At 56.3% G+C, this 7,167-nt stretch overlaps 1 protein-coding gene across 1 annotated transcript in view; it reads left to right on the top strand.

Annotated features, from left to right (window-relative positions):
- Positions 1 to 2,562: 2,562 nt before the first annotated feature.
- Positions 2,563 to 7,167, top strand: part of FBLIM1 (filamin binding LIM protein 1) — a 27,260-nt gene continuing 22,655 nt past the window's right edge. Inside the window, exon 1 of the mRNA XM_003783884.3 lies at positions 2,563 to 2,658. The gene's annotated coding sequence lies outside the window, so the exon portion shown is untranslated. The remainder of the gene's footprint in view (positions 2,659 to 7,167) is intronic.

Below are 7,167 nucleotides of genomic sequence, written 5' to 3'. Positions count from 1 at the left end.
GAATATTTATTTAGAATAAGGAAAAAAGTACAACAAATTACTGGAGACTTGGCGGTTCAGGTCCATTCTTCTGATGGACCCTGATTAGTCTTCCATTATGTGGAAATGCTTTCTGAGCGTAACCTGGCTGCTGTCTCAGACTAGACCACTCTGTAACTCCCAGCCCTCACGGGGGCTGTGCAAGTGAGGCCATGAGCATAAGTTTTATTAACTTTACAATAAACCTATCTCTGGCTAAGAGGACAGAGGAGGCCAGCAGGGGGCTGTGTCAGGGTCTAGGCCATACTGTGCTTTAATAAGGAGGGGTCTTGGGACTTGGGGGTGCTGAGATAGGTCTGTAAGGGGGTGTTGAGATAGACAGATGCTGCTGGGAGTGGAGGTTCCTGGAGGGATAGGGGCTCAAGGAGGGGGATGGGACCAGTGAGGGCTTGGGGCAGGTTCAAGGATCCTCACAAACAAGGTGAGGAGGGGCCCTGACCAGCAAGGCTGGGATTGAGGATAGGCCCTCCCACTCCTGCTGTTTCCCCCATCCCCCCAGAGCCTGTGCTGATTTGCTGAGTGGATGGCCTGGCCGTGGGAACCAGCCTGCCTGGCCAGACCCAGCTTAGGCCCCTAAATTAGGAGGGGATTAACACCCAGACATTGTTGTCACAGTTGGGTCTTGGGAAGCTGGGCCCTGCCTGTGTGAAGCAGGTGGGCACAGGCTTGGAGCCCGACAGTGGGGGATCCACATGGCTATAACTGTGGCCTGGTCCGTTCCCCTATGGATTCTGAATGACGTTCCCTATAAACTGGTCTATTCAGTCAACGGACCTGGAGCTAGATTATCTGGGTTTGGTGGATGTGACCTTGAGCGTTACTCTCTGTGCCTCAGTTTTCTCCATTTGTTGAGAGGATTGAAGATGACTGAGGTAGGACACTAAGCCCAGAGCCTGAAAGGTGCTTATCTTAGCACTAACAGCCTTCATGATTGGCCAGACCTGGGTCCTTTGGGACCACATCCCCAAAGCCAGGGGGTGGTGGTAATCTCACCTGAGCCCCAGGCATCGAGGATGGAGGGGAGGCTCCCCAAACAGAAACTGGGTGCTGTTTTCAGAATCAGGGAGAGCACCCCTGGGCTGACCAGAACCACAGAAGTCCTTCTGCAGGACCAAGTTTCTTCTTTCCTTTTCTTTCAGCTCTTTGTCCATCTCACTATAATATTCCAAAACATCTGTCCTGTCAGGGGTGGGAAGAGGAAAGGAATTCACCTCTGAACACCTGCTAAGCATCAGGCATTTTTAGCCACATTATCCCATCAAATTCTCACAACAAAGCCATAAGGGGATTGCTGCTATCTCTGCAAGAGGAAATGGGGCCCCAGAGAGAATTGATTCTTGGATCCAGCTGGAGAGAGTGTGTACGGTGTGAGCAGCACATTCTGGAAACCAGGTGATTATGACATGGAATAGCTACCATCTGCAGGATGCTGACTATGGGAAGGCCCTTTGTCCCAATATTTCTGCAAAGGGAAGCATATGCCTCCCTAGTCATAGGCAACCAGCCCAGAGAAGGGAGAAAACTTGTCCAAGGTCAAAGACAGCACCAAAGCACTGGGGTTAAGTATGACCTCAAAGCCCACTTTTATTTTTATTTTTTTTTTTTTGAGACAGAGCCTCAAGCTGTCCCCTGGGTTGAGTGCTGTGGCATTACAGCTCACAGCAACCTCCAACTCCTGGGCTCAAGCGAGTCTCCTGCCTCCGCCTCCCAAGTAGCTGGGACCACAGGTGCCCGCCACAACGCCTGGCTATTTTTTGGTTGCAGCCGTCATTGTTGTTTGGCGGGTCCGGGCTGGGGATTCGAACCCGCCACCTTAGGTGTACGTGGCTGGCGCCTTAGCCAGGTGAGCTATAGGCGCTGAGCCTCAAAGCCCACAGTTTCCCCACTGGCCCCCTTTCCCTGGTTCTTCCCGAGTTCTTCTCCTTCTGGGTCCTCCTTATCTCAGGTTAACTGAGCCCTCTTCACCTCTGCCCCGTCCCCATCCTTCTTCTGTCTTAGCCCTTGTTCATTAGCACATTTTACTACTGATAATCCTAAGATTATATTAATTTTCTTTATGTGTCGCTCTCCCCTACCTCCCCATAAGCTCCATGGGGACAAGGATGGCTTGTGTCTGACTTGACTCCCGCTGCCTCCTTGACTCACCCCCAGCACATAGTACGTGCTAAGCCAGCGTCTACTGAACCCAGGCCCTCTCCTGTGGACGGCAGGTGCCATACTCCCCAGCAGACTGCATGGCAGCAAATGTCCTCACTGCCCTGGACCTTGCCCCCAAACCTCTCTCTCTTCACCCTTCCCTACCACCCAGGGTCTCAGCTGTCACAATCTTGTAATAGAGGCCTGAGCCCATTTGCCTGCTGGGGCCCTGGGAGAGGGGAAGGGAAGAAAGCCAGTCCGAGGCTGGCAGGGAGGGTGGAGGGCAATAGGGCCTCTGAGCTGGCAGACAAAGGGCATGTGTTCTCGTCTAGCGCACTTCCTGGGTTTCCATTGCAGGAAGTTTGGCACCTGCTGATCGGTGACACCGACACCCGGGCTGGTGCAGAAGACTCTTAGCTGGGACTCACCCTTCCATCAGGAGCAACAGCAGAAGGACGGGTGGCCAGAGGTGCAGGACACCAGGTGAGTGGAAGCAGTGGGGCCCTCATATTCCCCTTGCACTATCCCAGAGCAGATGAAGGAGGCCTGGGTCCTAGACTGGGTCATTGTGACCTTGAACAGGGTCCCAGGTCAACCCTTTAGTACCTTCTTGTCCCACAGAGGGGTGCAGAGAGGTGGCTCAGAGATGTTATGGAGGTAAAGGAGGGCAGTTCCATCTTTATCTGTATTAAATGAGCTTCTGGGTCACCAACCACTGAAAGGGGCACTACAACTGACAGTGTCTGAAAACCCCAGTGATACCTTCTTTCTTTTGGACATCACCATCGCTGACATTTAGTGGCTCCTTCCCAGCAGAGGGTACAGGGAAATCTCCAAACAGTGCTATATAGTGGGGGGGGCATCATTGTCAAGCTGGGGAGTGAGCTGACTGGGGCTCAGGCAACCTTGAGGTCATCTTACTCTGGCGTACAGACCTCTCATTGTCTCTCCGAGCATCAGTTTCTGCATCTGTGAAGGCTGGCAGAATACCCACCCCAGGGACCAGATTAGCCCAGGGCCACCCATTGGTCTGGTCTGAATCCATCTTAGCCATTTGCCTCTTTAGTGGCCTTAAGCCCCTCCAGGCCTCAGTGTCTCATGGGTAGTAATAATCAGCCCTGGTACACAGGGCTCTTGTGGGGAATGAAAGAAGTTTGAGGCAGGGCTCCAGCATGTAGGAAGCCCCCAAGCATAGCAGCTGCTGTGCTGCTGTAACTGCAGCCAGGCTGTGATGATCAAATGACCAGAGGGACGGGAGGGGCAATGATCAGTGGATGAGGGATTCTGAGTGTCCAGTAACCCCTCCCCATCTGACACCCCTGACCTTCAGCCCCTCAGGAGCAGCCCAAGAGCTATGCTGCGGGTGAGGGGACTGCAGCTGCAGGCTGCCAGAGAAGAGCCTGGCTGCCCCCCAGATGGCACTGGGTCCAGCACTCCTCTGGCCTCAGCCACTGTGGCTTTAATCAAAAGAACAATCTGTTTGTTCGGAATCAGACCCAGATTCCTTTTCCCACAATGTTCCTGAAGCCTCTAGGGACCCAGTGGGCGCATCCTAGCCCCATCCCAGGCCCCAGAGCCCAGGCTCTGCCTCCCATCCTGGCTCCGTGATCTATCTACTCCAGCTTTTTTTTTTTTTTTAAGAGACAGAGTCTCACTCCATTACCCTCAGTAGAGTACTGTGGCATCACAGCTCACAGCAACCTCCAACTCCTGGGCCTAGGTGATTCTCCTGCCTCAGCCTCCAGAGTAGCTGGGACCACAGGTGCCCATCACAACGCCTGGCTACTTTTTGTTGCAGTTTGGCCGGGGCTGGGTTCGAAGCCCCCACCCTGGGTATATGGGGTTGGCACTCTACCCACTGAGCCACAGGCAACGCCCCTCTACTCCAGCTTTGAGGGTGGACAGGAGGTGGAAGGAGGGGGTCAGCCACAAGGCCAGCTGGGGTCTGCTTGCCAGGTTTCCCAGAGGGGCCTGTCTCTCAGGACACTGGGACCCACCTGCTGACGGATTATAGAATCAAAAGAGGCAGTGACTGCTTGGGACAGCAGATCAAGGGCACTTCCTGGAAAAGCCCCAAACCCAGCAGATATTAACCACTGACGGTGCACCTTACTGTCCTGATCCCCTTTTATCCTCAGGCCACCCTGGAGAGGTAGGTAGCAGTTACCCCATTTTACAGATGAATAAACTGAGGCTCAGGAAGGTGGAGTTACAGCCCGAGGTCGCACCTTAGTGAAGGGCTTTACAACCTTGGTCTACATGACTTTTAAGACCCTGGGGCCAAACTAGGTGTAAGCAGCCCACCCACCCCCACTGGACAGGGCAGGTGGGGCGGCCAACCTAGGTGATCTAGGGGTGAAGAGTAAGGACCCCTCAGGGTACACGAAGGACCTGGGGGTGGGGCGCAGGAAAAGACCCCCACCCACCCCATCTCCCCACCCGAGCCTGGGCAGAGGGGGAAGGGGAGAAGTGGCCGAAGAAACAAAGGGAGGAGGAGGGGGCGGCGCGGGGCTCGTCACGGCAGGTGGGGGGGCAGGTGGGGCGGCGTCCGCGGGGCGGGAATCCCGTGCCCCCTCCCCTAGAGCTTCACCTTTTATGGTAAAGGCGGCGCGGGGCGGCGGGGCGGAGGGAGTCGAGGGGCGGGGAGGGCGGCGGGGCGGGAGGCGCCGCGGCTCCAGGCTCTGCTTGCTCGGAGTCGGGTACGAGCCGCCGGGCGCGGGCAGCCCAGGTAAGTGGGCGCGGGGGTGGGGGTGGGGTCCTGTTCCGCTCCTGCCCGGGCCACACACAGGTGACAGACAAGGGCACGGGCAGCCCTTGGCTGGAGCCCACCCTGCCCCCAAACCGGGACCCCAGCCCCGGCGCTCCAGGGCGGGTGTGTGTGTGTGGGGTGCTGTCCTATCGTCCTTCTGTCTCGGTCCTTCGGTCTCTGTCTCCAGAGGGGGAGGGGACAACTCTGGGGCAGGGCCCAGTAAGGGTGGTAGGGGGTCGTGTCCCTGCCCTGGAGCTAGGAGACCGTCCAGGCGTGCAGGGCGCAAGCTCGCTCACAAAGAAGACACCGTCCCGCACATGGATCGAATTAAAATCCCCAGCGGCGCCCCGCGGTGACCCGGCCAGCCGCGCTCCTTGGCTGCTTGCGTGAGGGCGCCGGGTTTCCGGAGCTCCAGGCTCTCTTTCCCAGCCAGGGTCAGGCGAGGGGAAGGAGGGGGCCCTCGGGCTGACCCTTCCTGGGCCTCAAATGCCCGTCGGGGGCTGGGAAAGTGTGGGACTAGGCGATCCCCAAGGAGTGTGCCGTGGGGACGATCTTGGCGTCGGCCCTCCCCCAGCCTCGATCTGAGGACCCCGGGGAGCGAATTCTTGCTTTTTTTTTTTGAGAGTGTCTCACTTTATCGCTCTTTGTGTAGAGTGCTGTGGCTTCATAGCTCACAGCAACCTCAAACTCTTGGGCTCAAGTGTTCCCCTTGCCTCAGCCTCCGGAGCAGCTAGGATTAGAGGTGCTCACCACAACGCCTGGCTCAGGCTGGTCTCAAACTCCTGAGCTCAGGTGATCCACTCGCCTCAGCCTCTCAGAGTGCTAGGATTACAGGCGTGAGCCGCCTCCCCTGGCCCAGATTCCTGCTCTTAATAATGGTGGCAGCTAGGTCCATGTCCTCTCAAGACCCTCCAGCGAGCCCAGCCCCCTAGGGCTGAATAACCAGCTGTCCTTCTCTTTACACCTACCAAGTGCCAAGATCCTGAGCGCCCTCTCATGTCCTATCAGCCACCCTCAGGACAGACTCATTATTCTCTTCATGGAAAAAGTTAAGGTCAGAGAAGTTTGGTGACCTGCTCAGAGTCACCCAGCAGGAAGGAACCCAACTCTGTGTTCCCATTGGTTCCCTAGGGTGGGGGAGAGGTTGGTAGAACCCCACTCCAAGGCTGCCAAGACCCCGGTGTTTGGTGGGGTGTGGCCAGAGCACAGTCCCTGCCCCCACCTCCTACAAAGTTTAATGGCAGACCCAAACATAGATTACTTATCCACAGACCCAAACATAGATTACTTATCCAGTTATTAAAGAATGGGGCTTAGAGGTGCTTCCAGAGTTTTTTTGGAGGAGGCAATAAGGAGTAGGAAGGGGGACACTGGGAGTGGGGGCCCTCCCCCCTCAGCACCCCATTCCCTGCACCAGGGTTGCAGCCTAAAGCCCGGCTGGGTGGCTGGCTGGCTGGACACCAGCCTCCTTCCTTCCTCTTGACAGGAAATGACTTTCCTTCCCTTTGTTCCCACTTTCTCTGCTTACCCAACTAGATCTCTGATTGGCCTGGGGGCAGGGGAGGGTAAAGGCGGATGGGGGCGGAGGGTCCCCTGGGCGTGGCTGACTGTGAGGCTGCCCCATGGGAGAGCTTACACACACCCCCTCCAGGGTGACTTGAGGGAAGAGGAAGCTCCCTTTCCTGGTGGGATGCTACTGGGCTTTGAAAATCTCCGGCCCAGTCTTGTCCTCTGGGGCCTGAGGTCCCTGCAGTAACTGCTTGGAAGGGATGGGGCTACCCAGCTGTGAACATCTGGCCTCTGATGAACATTTTTCGAGAAATGGCAGCTTCGACTTCCTGGAGGAGTGTCATACGGTCAGGGCTGTGTGGGAAGGCGGGGCGGGGGTGGGGGGCATCCTGAGGGCCACAGCAGGCTCTGGAACTAGCCCAGAATGTGCTGACCACAGGTTACCCAGTCCAGATTGGGCCATTCTGGGGTGAGAACAGGCCTGGGAATTTGGGGGAGTCTTGTACCATCAAAAGGAAGACAAAGTGTATCATCTAAGGTTTGAGGACACCCTGGACTTCCAGGCTAAATGATGCTCCATTAGAATTCTGAGTCAGTCATGATGACCTTGGTCTCATCTGTGAAGTGGGGGCACTGTGGCCCTCCTTGCAGCTGGGGAGAGTCAGGTGAGCACTTGGCATGGTGCTTGGCACAAAGCAAGTGCGGTTGTTTGATATTCCTTAAATTTCAGATAT

This window comes from Otolemur garnettii, unplaced genomic scaffold, assembly GCF_000181295.1.
Source record: "Otolemur garnettii isolate 467f Iridium unplaced genomic scaffold, OtoGar3 scaffold00009, whole genome shotgun sequence".
NCBI classification, from domain to species: Eukaryota; Metazoa; Chordata; class Mammalia; order Primates; family Galagidae; genus Otolemur; species Otolemur garnettii.
Note: the sequence above shows the minus strand (reverse complement) of the source record. Positions and strands in the feature narration are given on the sequence as shown.